The 17,185-nt window shown below is 39.8% G+C and overlaps 1 long non-coding RNA gene across 1 annotated transcript in view; it reads left to right on the top strand.

The window, feature by feature from the left end:
* LOC149126342 (uncharacterized) overlaps nucleotides 1-16,503 on the top strand; it is a 48,212-nt gene extending 31,709 nt beyond the window's left edge. The window contains exon 3 of the long non-coding RNA XR_016235980.1: nucleotides 14,759-16,503. This is a non-coding gene — a long non-coding RNA (uncharacterized LOC149126342). The remainder of the gene's footprint in view (nucleotides 1-14,758) is intronic.
* Nucleotides 16,504-17,185: the final 682 nt, after the last annotated feature.

The raw sequence follows: 17,185 nt of genomic DNA, 5'->3' as shown, positions 1-17,185 counted from the left end.
GGTTCTCTAAGCCTGAGAGGACAGCTAAGTCATCCATGCCAAACGTGGCTGGTATGTAGATTGATGTCTTGATGATGCCCTTTTTCACCTCTAGAAGAAATACATACTTTTGGGCTGACACATAATTAACCATAATTATGCTAGTGAGCAGAGCGCAACTTTTTAAATATTACACTAATGATTATGTTCATGATTATCATTCTAGCTATGATTTAATGATTAATTAGGATGTTTATTGTAATATCAATGGGAGAACAGTTTTATAGAGATTAATTAGGAGTAAACTTTAGAGAGGCTGGAAGGTATAACATAAAAAGAAGATGAGACACAATTGTAAAGTGGAGAACATTAATTCTGGGGAAATGGATTGGGCTGATTGATTGATACATGCATTTATTTTATATATATATATATATATATATATAACATTGGCCTTCTACTACATTCCAGATACTCTTCTCTGTTTTGCAGGCATAGCAATGATTAAAGGAAAAGTTGTTTCATTCTCCTGAAGCTTACATTGTAATAGAGGTTGATTGTGACCCCTCCCCACCAAATGTCTATGGTGTATCTTTACCTACAATCCTTGTGATGTGACCTTAGTTGACAATGGAATTATTGAAGATGCAATAAGATGGTTTCATATGGCAGGGTGTGAGCTCCTCATCCATTGCTCCTTATAAAAGGAGCAAATTTAGACAGAGAGACAGACAGACAGACACACACACACACACAAGGAAAATATTACATGAACATAGCCAGAGATCAGGGTCTGCTGATGCAGCAACAGGCTGAGGAATGCCAAGATCGCCCTCCGCCCACCAGACACCCAGAAAGAGCCATGGAACACATTCTGTCTCACAGCTTCAGATGGGGCCAGCATTGACTCAGTCTCAGCCCTCCAGCCCCAGAACTCAGACAATGCATTTCTGATGTTTAAACCACCAGGTTTTTAATTTTTCATTAGAGCAACGCTAGTATAGTAGTAAACACTGTACTAGGGGATGCAGACTTCAGAAGAAAACACAAGAAACAAGCAGAACAAGTTTCACCTCCCAGTGTTTTATCTTCTCGGCTTCAGTGTATGGTGTCTTTTGTGAACAGAAGATGTTCAGTACCATGTAGCTCAATAGATCAAAATTTTATAAAATGATTTCTGTTTTTTTTTAGAGTTTAATAAAACATATCTCCTTATCCAAATATACAGATATTGTTCAATACAACTCCCAATTATTTTAGAGCTTTGGTTTTCATAGTTAGGTCTTTAAATGACTAAAGTTAATCAACTTATCAACTAGTTAAATATTATTTTACATATGAAGACTACAATTCTCAGAATAGTAAAAGCTGCTATAGAAGTAGGTTATTCAATTGTGGCTATTTAACAAAACCCTGGAACCCAGAAAATATCTCCATGAACATTATCTCGTTTCCTCAGGATACTACATCAGTAGTAACATCCACATGTATAGGAGAGAAGCCAATTTATGGAATACAGTTGATATTTTGGGATATTAGGGTTTACTTCTCTTAGCGAAAGGTCATTGAGAAAGACCATGTCAAAGGGGAGATAGGAACAGAGAATTCCATACTAGATTTTTTCATTTAATGTGGATTTGGCAGGTGGAAATCCAGATCTGAAGCTTAAGGGTGGATGAGGCTGTATATAAAGTTCCTGGGGTTTCCTGATATTTCCTGGGAAATAATGGACCTAGAACACCTGAGAGCCAGGTGGAGGTGGGTTGACTATGAGGTGCAAGAGAATCTAGCCACGTGTGCCTTAATGGAAGAGCAATTCTTGAACAGAGCCGGGTGTCTGTGCCATCTCAACCAGGTGAGAACTGGAGAAGGGATTGAGCAATGTGGACCATGCCTACAACTGGCGACCTCCATGAGCAGGGTCTGGAGGTCAGATGACCATGAGTTATCTCAGAAAATGGGAAATGAGGAGGTGGGGCAAGAAGCAGGCATTGCTTCATGATTTGTAGATGAGGACTTACTTATTCAAGGTCCCACATTTCATCTGCAGTTGAGACCTGATGGCAATGTTCATGCCTGGTTCTTCTAATATCTGAGCATGTGCCAGCTGTGTGCCACTTAAGATTCTGAGGCTTCCTTGCCTCCCACTCCTTCCTCATTGCTATAGGCAGCTCTGAATGGGCTCCTAGTGCCACATCACAGACCTGGCCTTGTACACAATGCAGCTCTCATGTCCTGCCCCAGGATCCTAGATACAGCTTCATACCTGCACACATACACCTCAGATTGAAGGATACAGAATGCTTCTTAACCAACGGAAAGAGCTATGAATCCATGTTTATCTTCATGCCCCACTGCCCCAGGTATCATCCTGAATGGCAGCATCTCTCCAGAAGGTCCCTGGCTGCCAAATTGATTTGGAATCTTCATCTGAATCACTTTTTTCCTTCTCTACCTCACTGTACTTTTCCGTCACTTCTGTTCCCTGGAGTCCCTGGAGTTGCGTTCAGTAATAAAGTGATACCGCAGATGAGCCATTGTTTCAGGCTTTTCTTCTCTGGGGAATCCACACAACAATTACATTTTATTATATTCTTATTTTATGATGTTGATCAAGCTCTGCCCCACACTTGAAACTTTCAAATGTGTTATTTCCTTGCTTGGAACACACATCTCCTTTCCACTGTTTTCCCAGTTGCTCCTATTCATTCCTTAGGGCTCAACTTCAATGTTATAGCATCATGTTCTCAATCCACGGGCCTTCAATATACATCGTATCCATTTGCTAGTTTTTCTTCAAGACATTCAACAACTCTTAATAATCTGTGTGTGTGTGACTGAGTAATGTGGGTTTCCACCTTAGACTATAAGGTTCATGGGACAGTGTTTGTTACATCTGCATCTCTTAGTGTATATGTCAGTATCTGGTACTTTGTATGTACTCAATAAATATGTATCAAATGAAAAATGATCAGTAATTATACCCCCTTATTCTTTCCTACCTCCTCCAACTCCTCAGGTTCCATCACATTGCAACTGTGGGGATGGGTGGAGATGGAAGAAATATAATAGCATGGTTAATTTCTGCCCCCTCCTACCAAGTTTAAATCCCTTTTGGTCAAAGATTTAAGGGTTAAGACAAGCCAACTGTTTCTTCTCCTCTTAAGCACATCAAAGACATATTATCAAGCACTGTAGATATAAGAGGAGGTGTCAGACTTAGTTTAACCTCAGGATAGAATGAGTTCAGAATTGAAGGCTGTGTCATGAGATATCCTTCATACTTTTGATTGTCTTGAAAATTGATTGATTTACCTGCCCATCTTCTTGTTTGGCAGGCCTTGGTTCACATTTGACATTTTCTGTTCTTGTTAAGATGCATTCAGGTTCCAAATGCTTCTATGTGGATAACACAGAGAGGAAGGGTAGTGGTCTGCTGATTGTGTTCTATTTTTTCCCTTCTTTTTTCCCAGAAAATGTGCTATTCTGAATTAAGCAGCTATAAAAATGTACTTTTCTCAGGAACTAGCTGAGAAGAGAAAAGCAACCTAGTAGGAGAAATATTTTTTAAACTTTTATTTAGTAAATATAAATTTCCAAAGTACAGTTTATGGATTACAATGGCTCCCCCCCCCCACTAACTTCCCTCCATTCACTTCAAACAAAAAGTATAAATAGATCGAATGTGGTGAAATTAACATCAAGTAGAAATATTTTCTTCATCCCATTATTTACTTATCCAGTCATTTCTACTGACTCATTCATTCATTCATTCATTCACTCACAAAGACCAGGTACTGTGATCGTGTTTGGAAACACAATAATACACAAGGTTGTCACAATCAACAACCCCAGGAGCCTACGCTGTAGACAAGGAGCCACATGAGCCACATGACATGCAATAAAAGCAAAATGTTAGAAATACTAACATGATATCTAAAGAAAAGAATGCAATTGCAGGTAAAGGACTCTACAATATCGACTCATGGAGAGTCCTGGGATCGAATCCTATTTCCCTTCTAAATAAAGGATCAAGAATTCATGTGATTAAATTAAATCACATGAATGCAAGTTTTGAGATGAAAGTGTAAGTACACAGAAATGTGTCTCAAACATCAGAGTACGAAAAAACAACTGAAAAGCTTCTTTAAGTAGGCAGATTCCAAGGCACAAGCCCTCATTTTCCATGATGCAGGAGGATGGATGTGGGGTTCAGCAATTTGTAGTTTTTAGGGCACTGCAGCTGATTCCAGTGGTGGTGAAAGGCTTTAAGACTCCTAGAAACGTTTGTCTAAGGTACCTGCTGAGGAATATTTTTAATATTCTTTTTTTAACCTGAAAATAAACTCTGTACCTTTGTATCCTTTCATCCTTTCAGGATTCTGGACCATCCTGTCCTAAAATATGATTCTGTCAGGAAATGATAATGTTACTGTACTCATATTGTCATTTCTATCTCATTTTATAATTTATAGATTAATTCATCCATAATTCATTCACTCATCAAACCTTTATTGAGTGCCTATGCAGCACCAGAATTTATGGTAAATTCTGTGAATTCAGAAGGGAATTGTATTTGGCCACTGTCCAGGCACTCATACATCTGAGAGTGAGAGCAAGATGTCAGGAAACAGGTGCAGTGTGGAACCCTTGACACTGTGAAAAGCAGGAGAGGGGAAGGAGAGAGGGGCCATTTTTTTCTCAGGGGTGGGAGAGAGGCATGGGCCAAGAAAGGCTTCTTAACTATTTAATGGTCATCATTATAATTATTGTTATTATGGGAGTGGTAGTATTGGAAGTAATGGTGATAGAAATGATATTTTCAATATTCCTTGGGTAAAAGTATAGTAAATATAAGTCACCTTAGGATTTATGGAGCCTTGTAGAAATGTTTTTGGTGGGATCCTTGTCTGTACATGCAATTTTATTAAAAATATATTATAGAACTAATTGCCCCAAGAGAAGCACTGTATTTTATGCATGGTGATTTAGAATAATGGGCAGAGATGAGGTACTTAGGTATTTGTTTATTATTCAGTCATTGTGCTTATATAGGTTCATAGTGTCTGGGCATCTTTTTTTGTGTGTTCAAGTTCAAGAGTTTCTCCATGCTGTTCATTGTCAAATATACCAGCATTGTTCAAATTTCATATTTCACATTGCAAATTAATGAAGCACTACTTATAATACCATGGCTCTTTGTAATCTGTTTGTGTCAGAACAACATAGATCTCCTTGGGTCAGCAGCTCCCTAGCATTATTTGTCAGCAATCATCAATTATAACATTGCTCATGACACAGTATCAGCCTTTAAGTCATCCATGGATACCTGTTTCCTGTGACCCTAATGCTCTGTTGATGATGGCTGCAAATGGCCATCTAACTCAAAATATGTAGAGACATTTGAATGATAGTGTATTTTCTAGTCATATTATATTAACTACTTAGAATTTCACAGTCTGAGAGTAGAACCATATAATACTGCTCCAGTATGCCTTCTATTGAACTCCTAAGGCTATAATCACTGCACTCAGTAAAGTGCTTTCTCTCCCAATTTTTTTTTTCTCTTTCTTCTTCCCTCCCTCATTCTCTCCCTTCCTTCAGCAAAAATGAGAAAGACAGAAAGAGACAAGTCTCCCATCTTCTCGTTCACTCCTTTAGTTCTTTTTACAGGTGAGGCTGGGCCAGGCCAAAGCTGGGAGCTGGAAACTCAGTGCAGGTCTTCCTACATGGATAGCCAGGACCCAGAGAGCTGACTGATCACCTCCTGCCTCCAAGGGTGATATGAGCAGGAAGTTGGAATTGACAGTGGAGCTGAGACTCAAACCCAATCACTTTGATATGGACTATGGACATTCTAATCAACATCTCTTTCAATGTTGAACATATTCCTGCCTCTCATCTACTGTCACCAGCATGGAGAAATGTGAGCAGTAGAAAAAAAATTAATATACTTCATGCAAGAAAAGTTCATCACACATTCAGCATGACTTAAGACCAACTCTGGGGAAAGCATAACATCACTCAATCAGTCAAACAGAGGCATCCAATTAGAGGGCTCATTGATTTTGATCAGCTGTGTTCTCCAAAGACCTCATAGGATACAGGTATAGCCAACTTCTGAGTCCTGCCTTCCATATGACACTTGCAGTATAGGAGGTGGCCCCCCTGGGTGTCAATGGGAAGGAGTGTGCATGGTAAAACACACGTGCCTCTATACTACCACCCTAAGGTGATGTAGATCAGAGTTGGCACCACACTTGTATGCAGATGGATGAGAACTGATGCATTGATCTATACTTGTAGTTCTAGCCTGAGGGTTAGCAGTTGGCTGCTGCTATCCCAGAGCCCTGAACTTGTCCTGTGACCAGTGTGAGGGAGTCATCCTGAATCTGCATATTAATACATTCTGGTAACTGAATCTTGCCATATCCCATGAAAGAAAAGCCACACTGGCTAGAGATAATGATCTACTCCCCAGTCCATACTCCAGGAATTAGGGCCAGGCCCTGTAATAAACCCATAGACAGAAATCCTGGTGCTGCTTTGAGGAGGGGCTGAAAAGTCCTGAGCCCAATGAGACACAGGGATCATGCAGAGGCATCCTTGCAAGAGTGTAAGCATGCTACTTGTCAATATTTCCATTGTTACTTTACAAAAAAAAAATCCTATGGCTAAGAGGCAAAATAACTAGATCCAGATCATACAAATAGGGAAATGGGCTGAAATCTGGGTTCAAATCCCCAAATACATACCCTTTCCAGCAAACAGCCGGGGAAATTAACATCCGCCTCGTGAAGCCAAATCTGAAGGACAATCTGTTGGCAACATAAATTTTTTTCTGAGTAATATAAACCAAAGCCAACTAAAATGAACTTTTAGCAGTAGGCATTCAGCCTAGCTTTTGAGAAGCTTACATCCCATATTAGAGTGCCTGGGTTATTCCTGGCACCTGACTTCAGCTCTAATTGGTTCTCTCTCTCTCTCTCTCTCTCTCTCTCTCCCTCTCTCAAACTAAAAAAAAAATTGAACTTTAAGTTATTTACCACTCCAGTTTATGTGGGAGAGTATACCCCTTTAAAGGCAAAGATTCTAATGTTCTTCAAAAAATATTTTCTATCTTCATAGGCCTTTATCTCACAACATCCCTGGGAGTTAAGTAGGGCAGCATACAGCACTTCTTTCCAGCTGGGGAACATGCAATTCAAAGAGTTTTATTGTTTTGCCTAAGTCTTACAACTTTCAGTGGTGGGGTATGGATGCTAACCCAGTTTCTTTGACTCCAATACACAGGCGTGACTACTAATTCCCTCGGTATTTTACACATACTAGTTTCTTACTCAGCGTTCTCCAGCTTTACCTATTGCTGATTACTACCCTCTTGGTTTCTTCTATTTTCAACTCACATCCTGTTCACAGTGGGTTACTATGGAGACATGACATATTATTGGTCTCTCTGTGGGACAGTGACCTGGCATATTTAAAAACGTTCTGGGTTTCTTAGCAACTCAGCCAACATCATGCATTTTTGCCTCCATGAACTGTTCTTTTGCTGCAGTGAAAGAAACCTGGATCATAGGCCAGCTTCCAGGGATGAGAGAGACTTTAGAAAGGGACTCAAGATTAAACACATCAATAGAGACTCCATTCCAGTAACGCCTGTTCCTTTCTGTTAAGGCATTTTTGAACATGACTATCAATGATGAGGGGTTCAGAACCTCAATTGGTATCATTTCTTTTGCTATTCCAACACTGAATGCCACTATTCATCCCCACATACTGAGCCCAAGTTTTCTCATTTCTGAAATAGGGATTAAGCACATACCTACCATCAGAGCAAAGATTGTATATGAAAATGCTCCACAAATAATAAAGCCTTGAGTTACTACTTCTAATACTGATTCACAGGCTCATTCCCTGTTTCCATTTCAACTAAATATCTGTGATATGCAGAGCTTTATGTTGCATACCAAGGGGATAAAGAAAATATGCGATGCTTGCAACCAGAGGACTCACCATCTAATTAGGAGGTGAGGAATGAAAGACGCATCAATCATCAACTTGTTCAGTTCAAGGGATGTGGGTAGATTATGGGGAAGTAAAGGGCCAACCCACAAACAGTGAGTACTTGGGATTTAACAAGTGGAGAGTGATACAGTCAGAGTAACCAGAGAAGCGATTCAGAATGTTCAGACACCTGAGAGGGACATAAAAATCCTCTGTGACTGTTCCTTATATGCTTTCATATTCATTAGTATCAGTCACTCCTACAGGCACACAACTGTGATTGAATGCCTAGATTTTTTTTAACTTTTATTTAATGAATATAAACTTCCAAAGTACAGCTTATGGATTACAATGGCTTTCCCCCCCATAACGTCCCTCCCACCCGCAACCCTCCCCTTTCCCGCTCCCTCTCCCCTTCCATTCATATCAAGATTAATTTTTGATTCTCTTTATATACAGAAGATCAGTTTCGCATATATTAACTAAAGATTTCCACAGTTTGCTCCCACACAGAAACATAAAGTGAAAAATACTCTTTGAGTACTAGTTATAGCATTAAATCACAATGTACAGCACATTAAAGACAGAGATCCTACATGAGAAGTAAGTGCACAGTGACTCCTGTTGTTGACTTAACAAATTGACACTCTTGTTTATGGCATCAGTAATCACCCTAGGCTCTTGTCATGAGCTGCCAAGGCTATGGAAGCCCCCTGAGTTCACTGACTCTGATCATATTTAGACAAGGCCATGGTCAAAGTGGAAGTTCTCTCCTCCCTTCAGAGAAAGGTACCTCCTTCTTTGATGACCCATTCTTTCCACTGGGATCTCACTCACAGAGATCTTTCATTTAGGTTTTTTTTTTTCCCCCAGAGTGTCTTGGCTTTCCATGCCTGAAATACTCTTATGCTCATCACACAGACGAGAAAATTGAAGCAGAGGGACACAGATCTAGTTAATTGTTGGAGTGGTGATTGGACTTTAGAGATTTTTAAAAGCTTAAAATCTAAAGTCCAATCACCACTCCAACAATTAACTAGATCTGTGTCCCTCTGCTTCAATTTTCTCGTCTGTGTGATGAGCATAATAAAAAAAAAACATAACCAAAGAGTTACTGAGTAAGGCATAGGGCAGTGCCTTGAACACAGTATGCGTCCCAAAGTGTCAGCTCTTATTATTAGCAGCAATTCCTTGTATATATTTTGCTTTCTGAGTTTTGTGTCTTCGCACACATTTGTCCTCCTGACTAGACATCTCCTGGTCTGTGCAGTGATGTTATTATTCAAGGTATGTCTCTTAGGCACTTCTGGGAAGGCTTTCCCGATCTCCTTTAGTTCTCCCTAGAAGATTTCTTTCCCTGATACATGTGTGTGAGCACCACTGTATCTTGTCCATTTTAAGCTGAGCACATTGCACTGCAGACTTCAGGTTTGCATATTTGCCTCTTTAAGTTTCTTGAAGGAAAAGAACGCAGTTTTAGTTGTGTTTGTGTTTCCAATAGTTAAGATGGTAATAGGTGGATGCTTGTGTGCTAATGAGTGGATGAAATAAAGAGAAAAGAGGAAAGGGGAGAGGAGGAAAAGGAAAGGAGTATGAAGCAGAGGAAGGAAACCTTTATGGTGAGCCCAGAGATGGCAACTGAGTGGAATAACCGGGAAAGCACTGAGCAAACTGGTTAGAGAGGAGGCAAAGAATCCTGCCAGTGAATAGTGGGGAGGCAAGTGGGTTTATAACTGCCAGACAGACCTCACTCAGCAAAAAAAGTCTGTCATTTAGTGGTCTGAAGTTAAGAAGGGTGGAGAGTTAAGAGGGTGGTGTTATGGCCCAAGTTAAGCTGCCCCAGGCAATGCAAGCATCCCATATGAGTGCTGGTTCAAATCCCACCTGCTCCACTTCCGATAAAGCTCCTTGCAGATGTGCCTGGGAAAGCAGCAGAAGGTGGTTTGAGTGCTTGGGTCTCTGTTACCCATCTGGCAGACCAGGATGGAGTTCCAGGCTCTGGACTTTAATCTGGCCCAGCTGTTAATGTTGTGGCCATCTGAAGAGTGAATCAGTGGGTGGAAGATCTCTCTGTCTCTCCCACCCTCTGTGACTCTGCATTTCAAATAAATAAATAACTCTTAAAAACACAGAGAAATATGGCTAGAGGAAAAGGCAATACGGAAAATGCATTCTGCCATGGATGGCAAATGGTGCAAAACAGTCATAGTGATAAGACTAAACTTGTCTTGAAATATGCTGCAGCTTTATTGGGCTTCCGGAGATAATCTAATATCCTCTACTGCCTCTCTTGGGAGTCTCATCTGTTTTCTGAAGATCTCCTATTTTGTAAATTTGGAAAAATGATCTTTTGTGGTGTGTAGTTGGTGCTGACTTGGCTGAGGAATATGGATCTGAATGGAATATCTTCCTGCACATTTCTCCACAATGTGTTCTTGGGCAGATAGGAATGTTGTATTAGCTAATTCCAGACCAGCAAGGTTCTCTGGCCAAAATACGGAGAATCTGTGCATCAGTAACTCTGGCCTATGTACAATAGCATTCACATACTGAAGACTCTGAAATTCTTGGTGTAAAAGCTTCATCAGCGTCCTAAAAATGCATTCTTACCAAAGTTGGCTTCCACAAAACCTTGTTTTAGGAAATATCTCATATTATAAAATCCTTTTAGATATTGCTGCTTTAAAATAAACATTAACTTCATGGAAAAATTCTAGAATGTGTCTATATGTTTTTATACCTGGCTCACTGCAGTATTTTTAAAAATTGTGATTAATGCTATAACTAGTACTCAAACAGTATTTTACACTTTGTGTTTTGGTGTGATTGCAAACTGTTGAAATCTTTACTTAATTTATACTAAATTGATCTTCTGTATATAAAGATAATTGAAAATGAATCTTGATGCGAATAGAATGGGAGAGGGAATGGGAGATGGGAGGGTTGCAGGTGAGAGGGAAATTATGTGGGGGAAAAGCCACTGTAATCCAAAAGTTCTACTTTAGAAATTTATATTTATTAAATAAAAGTTAAACAAAATTGTGAAGTCTTAAAGTCCTTAATAATATTATCTCTTTTGACTTTCAAAAATTTCTAGTAAGATGATCAGAGAAGTATCATTATTCCCATTTTATAGCTGAGGAAACAGAGGCCCCCAGAGGGATTCTCATGCATGAAATGAATGAGAAGTAAGTGAGCAGATGTGTGAACCACACATGTGTGAGTGAGTGGGAACCTTCCTTAGGCTTCTTATGTCATTGACTTGATAAATACATTAATTTAAAAATGCATTCTCTGTCAAATGAGACATTTTGCTTGGAGTCCACAAAATTAGCAAGATGAAGTCTCCAACCTCATAAAGCACTGAGAATCTACACACTCAAACACTAAGCAGAAGTCTATGCACTGCAATCAAGGTAAGTTCCAAGAATTTATAGGCGCTAAGGGGAGGACAGTCACCATATGAGTTTTTGTTTAAACTAGGAAAAGGGATCTCTTCAAGAGGAACCAACTGTGGGAGTGGAGGGCTTGGTGAGCAGGGAATCGCATGCCTGAAAATAATGCTTGGGGAGAAGCACTAGGTGACACCCAGGTACTTTCTTCCCTTACACAGTGTATACTGTGCCTTCAGCATGGCGTCATCACCAAACTTTGGGCTCATGGAAAGTATTGCTTGGAGTGGAGTAGCAAATACAGAAGGGATCCCAGAAGATTAACCATGAGCTGGTTCTGGAAGCACAGTTAAGTACTAATGAAGCACATGAGAGGATTTGAGTAGCGTGAGGAACACCATGGATGAAGGACCGGTGGCAGTGGCTGTTTTGGTCTTCCTGGGACCTGCACTGGAGGGGTAGGGTACTGCTGAGGATGAATGCAAAGAAGCCAGAAGATTCCTTCAGGGGAAGAGGTAAGGGGACTTTAAGGGAGCCATAGGAGAGTCCACTTCTGCTCTCCAAAGATGGGTAAAGTACTAAGTACAGGGTTAGCACTCAAGAATGTGTTGGATAATTTTTATGAAAGGGAAAGGTAACTGACAACCAGAGCAGCTGCTCTTGTTAATCTTGGATGTGTTAGCGAGTCACCAAAATTTCTTTTGAGATACCTTACAGTATCATATATTTATGTAACAGCTAGAATTAGCCACAGCCTTAGAAACAGGCACGGTGATGATAGTACTGTGAGGTAAGGGAAGAACAGAGGTATTTCAGGGTAGAAAGAAACAGCATCCCACCCTGTAAACAGTGGTAACCTGGCCGGATCTTAGAGAATAAATAGACTTGGAGAAGTGACAGAGCTTCTTCCTCCAACAGAAGCCTTCCTTCAAAATTAGAAAACTCATTCTCTATGAGAAAATAAATAAAAAAATCACACACACCCCAAATATTAACTAGATAAGGATGTCCTTACCTCCAAGATATCACAATCCTGAGACATTATGGATTTCAGCTCCTAAGCCGTCACTCACTGGTAAGGACCCGCACAGTCATTACCCCATCTCAGTGGAGCTGTATGAAGAAAGGCATTCTAGAAAGTGGGAGCACCAGGAAAAAAGTAGTCAGGCCTGGAAGAAAATGCAAGGGACTTGGGAAGCAGGAAGGTTTTGATGAGGCTAGATAGGGTCTATGATAAACCATGGAGATGTGGGATATGAGGACAGAACACAGATGAAAGATAGACCATGTTGGGTCCTGGCTTATTGTGCTGAGGAGTCATGGACTTATGTTGCAAGCCATTGTGGCTGACAAAGACAATGAAATTTATTTCTGGGGCACTGCTTTGGAATTCCTAGGGATGCTAATTAAATATCATATTTATGACTCCAACAGATATGTGCCATATTGGAATCTCTGAATGTGGGCCCCTGGCATGTGTGTATAACAATTTACCCAGGTGATTGCTACCCACGTGACAGCTTGAGAATCATGCCGCGATAGCTAAGAAGTTACAAGCAGAGAGGAGCCTTGTTTGATTTATATGTTGGAAAAGTTGGTCTAGCTGTTATGTGGATGTGGCATTGGTGTGGTGAATGCTTGTAGCAGCAAGACAAAAGAGCAAGTCAATGAAATAACTGGACAAGGTATAAAATAAGTATCCATTAATGACATGCCTTAAGAAAACCTACTCATATAGGATCCTTATACCCTCTTTAGATGAATCACAATATGACAATCATGTACATTCATGTATTCTTCAAACTGGGTCCCATCAATATGATTCCACATGTATACTGGGCTCATTAATTTCTTTATAACACCAGCACATATAAAGATGATTTTTTTTATAATAAAGCATGTTATAAAGGCTCAATATGACCCTTCCTCTTTGCACAGGCAATATACATGATGCAAATATTATTCAAAAGTACTTAAAAGATTTATTTTTGTCTATTTTCTTACTGTCAATGGATTTTTATTATGTCCTTTTATTCATCACGTAATGGAGCTGTTTTTGAGAAACTCAAAACCATCCTTAATTGCATTGAGTTCTAATTTCAATAATTAATTGATCCAAGACACTCAGTATTACACCTGGGTGTACAGTGCCTATCACTGGTAGAGCAGTGGCAGTAGTTAGTTATGAACAATCTGCAGGCTGCATGTGCTAATGAATCTAAAAATCAGCTGGAAATGTGCATTTCCATGATGGATCATTGAGGTTATTTTTTAAATAACTTATACACATTCCATGGATCTATCTGCCAATCCATGAGACTCAGTCATTTTTGGGACATCTTAGTAAAGGAAAATCTCTCTAACAAGTTTGAGGAAAAGTTATTGTGTTCGATTTTGGGAGTTTTGGGAAAGAATCATCCAGAAAGCCAGCATAAGAAGTTAAATGGGCTCACTGGAACTACAAATCATTACATATCTCTTTCTATTTCTTTCCCTGGAATAGGAATTAAGATGTTTTTTCTGTGAAAGTTTGCTCCATTTTACCCCTGTAGACTATAATTTTTGATAAGACAGTTTTTCTGATTCTGTGTCATGTCAGCTTTGGTTGAACACTGTGTGAACTCCAAGTCCAACTCTATCTCTTCTTCACTTCCCAAATCAGAGTGGATGTTCATGAGTTCAGATTCTTGCACGGGGCCCCACTGTAGGATACAGTTCTTCCTTTCATTCAGCTTGGCAAGGGTGAGGTGTAATCTGGTATGAACTGAACTGGATGTTTAGCAAAATAATCTAACAGGCAAAGGTCCCAAGAGCACTATCTTAGATGTCTCATCTACTCAACTTATGAAATTTATTATCTATGAGGAATGATATCTCACCTTCCTGAACAATGAAACGTCACTCCTTTTGTCTGCTCTCATCCCACATCGTGTTCACTGGAGTCTGGAGGAACACTACTACCACTAGTATCTTGGGGAAGGCATGAACTTCCCTATGTCTCCTACAGCTTGGACTCTGGGATAAAGGAGAAACTACTGTATTTTACATGGTTTTGGCTCAGAGGGAAGATAGATACACACAGGATTTGAGACATGAGGTAGAACTGAAGTGAAAAAAAAATAACTTAATGAGCCTTATAATGAAAACGAGAGTTGAGTAGAAAAAAACTTCATATTGTAGACCATACATTGGAAGTTTATGTCATGAGGCAGGCCTTGTATGCATGTGTCCTCGCACCCCCCATCATTGACACATTTTTCTCAGGTCATGGACCACTAGACTGATTTAAGAGTAAAGGTGAGAAACCACTGATTATCCTGTATTATTCAGCAATGCCAAGAGTGAAGTCATCAGCTTTGACTCTGTGTCTTTTATTTTAGGATGGGCCACCTGTGAACCATGTCCCTACAGAACTGTTGGAAAATCCCGCTGAATCTTCATTCTGACTCCAACTGTTTCCTTGGATCTTCTTGCTTGGATTTTTTTTTTGTTGTTGTTGTTTTTAACTTTTATTTAATGAATATAAATTTCCAAAGTACAGCTTATGGATCACAATGGCTCCCCCCCACCATAAGTTCCCTCCCACCCACAACCCTCCCCTTTCCCTCTCCCTCCCCCTTCCATTCACATCAAGATTCACTTTAAATTCTCTTTATATACGGAAGATCAGTTTAGCATATATTAAGTAAAGATTTCAAGAGTTTGCACCCACATAGAAACACAAAGTGAAAAATACTGTTTGAGTACTAGTTATAGCATTAAATCTCAATGTACAGCACATTAAGGACAGAGATCCTACATGAGGAGTAAGTGCACAGTGACTCCTGTTGTTGACTTAACAAATTGACAATCTTGTTTATGGCATCAGTAATCACCCTAGGCTCTTGTCATGAGCTGCCAAGGCTATGGAAGCCTTTTGAGTTCACCAACTCTGATCATATTTAGACAAGGTCGTAGTCAAAGTGGAAGTTCTCTCCTCCCTTCAGAGAAAGGTACCTCCTTCTTTGATGACCTGTTCTTTTCACTGGGATTTCACTTGCGGAGATCTTTCATTTAGGTTTTTTTTTTCCCCAGAGTGTCTTGGCTTTCCATGCCTGAAATAGTCTCATGGGCTTTTCAGCCAGATCCGCGTGCCTTAAGGGCTGATTCTGAGGCCAGAGTGCTGTTTAGGATATCTGCCATTCTATGGGTCTGCTGTGTATCTCACTTCCCATGTTGGATCATTCTCTCCCTTTTTTAATCTATCAGCTAGTATTTGCAGACACTACTCTTGTTTATGTGCTCCCTTTGGCTCTTAGTCCTATCATTATGATCAATTGTGAACAGAAATTGATCACTGGGACTAGTGAGATGGCATTGGTACCTGCCACCTTGATGGGATTGAACTGGAATCCCCTGGTATGTTTCTAACTCTACCATTTGAGTTAAGTCAGCTTGAGCATGTCCCAAATTGCACATCTCTTCCCTCTCTTATTCCCACTCTTACATTTAACAGTGATCACTTTTCAGTTAAGTTTCAACAATTGAGAATAACTGTGTATTGATTACAGTATTCAACCAAAAGTATTAAGTAGAACAAACAAAAAAATACTAAGAGGGCTAACGTATTAAGTTGTTCATCAACAGTCAGGGCAAAGGCTGATCAAGTCACCATTTCTCATAGTGTTGTTTTATATTCAATTCCAAAACCCAATCAACCTTGGAACCTCTTAGCTTTGTGTCAATTTCAAGTCCTAAGTTCAAAATTGATAACATTCAACTTCCTCAACTTTGACTCCAAGAACTGGTTGGCATGCTGTTTATTGTGCCATTCTCTGGCTTTTCCCACTTTGAGATAACTGAACCACTGCCTTGCTAGGTCTAATTCTAGACTGGTGGGGAACACCTTAACCCTCTTCATAAACGAACCTGTCCAGGAAGAAGAGCCAGGTACTCTGCATTTAGCCTGTAGTTCCTGGAACATGCTTGTGGCTACAGCATTTATCAGACCTGGAATTTAGCTTTTATCGTTATTACCTTTACAGTAGATTCTACAAAGCTCTGTTCAATAACTACCCTGGTGCTATCTTTCCCCCATCTCATAGAACTTCTCCCAGTGTTTATGACACATGAAAATCCAAGTTCACAATGGCAACGATGTATGAACCGGGGTTTCTCATGGTCCTCCAGACCTGAACACAATACATGTAAATGAGTCTGCCTGCTTATCCAGAAAGAGCCCAAATTCCATATTCATCAAACTCAATCTGGTGAAATGGCTATGCAATAGGAGAAAGCTTCAGTTGTTCATTTAATTAGTACCATGGAATAGGTTTCCCAATTTAGAGGAAAGTCCCAAGAGATAGTCTGCATTCGCATATTAGAATAGTTAAGCCAATCATCCAACAAAATCTCTGAGCCTCCATGAGTTAGACCCCAGCATGAAAAATCTTTGTGTTGAGTATGAAAGAAATTGCTTCATTCTGCCCCTTAAACACACACACACACACACACACACATACACACTCTTCCCATGATTTTTTTGCTTAATGGGCTGCCTTGAAGAGAAAATATTTAAATCTTGAGAAGGTAGACTTGTCATTGATTATACAAGGAGTTTGTTCTCTGTTGCATGCAGTGTCTGTGTAATGTACAATTATTTGTTGGAGAGGGATATTATTTCATCTTTAGTAAATTGAATTCCAGTAGAAATGATAAATACATGACTATTAAACAAATGACAGTGCAGTAAATAAGGGTTAACAAGTAGAGAGAATTGAAAATGGAGGAATATTGGGATGCTCACATCCCATGTTGAAGTGCCTGGG

Source organism: Oryctolagus cuniculus, chromosome 6 (genome assembly GCF_051225735.1).
Source record: "Oryctolagus cuniculus isolate XC-2025 breed Fujian yellow rabbit chromosome 6, ASM5122573v1, whole genome shotgun sequence".
Classification (NCBI taxonomy): Eukaryota; Metazoa; Chordata; class Mammalia; order Lagomorpha; family Leporidae; genus Oryctolagus; species Oryctolagus cuniculus.
This window is presented reverse-complemented; position numbering and strand designations above follow the sequence as displayed.